This window comes from Budorcas taxicolor, chromosome 11 (assembly GCF_023091745.1).
Source record: "Budorcas taxicolor isolate Tak-1 chromosome 11, Takin1.1, whole genome shotgun sequence".
NCBI classification, from domain to species: domain Eukaryota; kingdom Metazoa; phylum Chordata; class Mammalia; order Artiodactyla; family Bovidae; genus Budorcas; species Budorcas taxicolor.
The window spans coordinates 102,589,154-102,590,360 of NC_068920.1; the positions used below are offsets into that span (position 1 = coordinate 102,589,154).

A 1,207-nucleotide genomic window follows, 5' to 3' on the forward strand; every position below is an offset into this window, starting at 1 on the left:
ATACAAGCCCTCCCATAAATCTTTCAGGGGACCCTGTTTCGTTTTCCTGTTCTGATGAAAGTGACCCGCATGTGGGGCTCATGTCCAAAAGTGCCACCACACTCGAGTACCTCCACACTTCCCCACAGCTTACTGTAAAGGGCTGACCAAAACCACAGTGGCTGGAACCGCCTCCCCCCCTGCCCTTTAGAAGCTGGCATCCCCCGGGGTTCTGTCCTTCTTCCCCTCCTGTGCCAGCCTGACCCAGCCTGCAGGGCCCATCCTAAGAGTCTCCTTTCTCCCACCTTCCCAGGATCTTCTCCCATGTGACTGCATGCATTTGTCAGAACTCACTGAATTGTACACTGAAAATTGAGGAAAGTTTAATTTATGTAAAATTACCCCTCAATAAGGCTTCCCTGGTGGCTCAGATGGTAAAGCGTCTGCCTGCAGTGCTGGAGACCCAGGTTCGATTCCTGGGTTGGGAAGATCCTCTGGAGAAGGAAATGGCAACCCACTCCAGTACTCTTGCCTGGAAAATTCCAGGGACTGAGAGGTTCCTCAGAGCCTGGTAGGCTACAGTCCGTGGGGTCGCAAAGAGTCGGACACAGCTGAGCAACTTCACCCCTCAATAAAGTTGATTAAAGAAAATACAGTGAGGAGAGGGCTTCCGTGGTGGGCTTCTGATCTTCTCCCAGGCTCTAGTCTCCTATACATCTCTAGTGCTTCTTCTGCCCTTGTACTTCAGGCATTCTCTCCTACTCTTCCTGACATTATTCATTCCAAGCCAATGTGCTTCTTCCCTCCTCACTGTATGTTCTGTTTTTGCTGAGTCTTTGTTGCTGCGCTGGCTTCTGTCTAGTTGTGGAGAGTGGGGGCTACTCTTCCTTGCAGTGTGCTGGCTTCTCATTGTGGTGGCTTATCCTGTTGTGGAGCACAGGCTCTAGGGTACGAGCGCTTCCATAGCTGCAGCTTGTGGACTCACTAGTCGTGATTCTGGAGGTCTAGGGCACAGGCTCAGTAGTTGTGACTCATGGGCTTAGCTGCTCCACAGCATGTGGGATCTTCCCAGAGCAAGGCTTAAACCCATGTTTCTTGCATTGGCAGGCAGATTCTTTACCCCTGAGCCACCACGGAGGCCCTCTCTTCACTGCATTTTCTTTAATCAACTTTATTGAAGGGTAATTTTACATAAATAAAACTTCATCAATTTTCAGTGTACAATTCA

The 1,207-nt window shown here is 50.0% G+C and overlaps 1 non-coding gene across 1 annotated transcript; it reads left to right on the top strand.

Moving 5' to 3' along the window:
* Window positions 1–395: 395 nt before the first annotated feature.
* On the top strand, window positions 396–467 carry TRNAC-GCA (transfer RNA cysteine (anticodon GCA)). Its single transcript has one exon. It is a non-coding gene; the product is annotated as a tRNA-Cys (tRNA).
* Window positions 468–1,207: the final 740 nt, after the last annotated feature.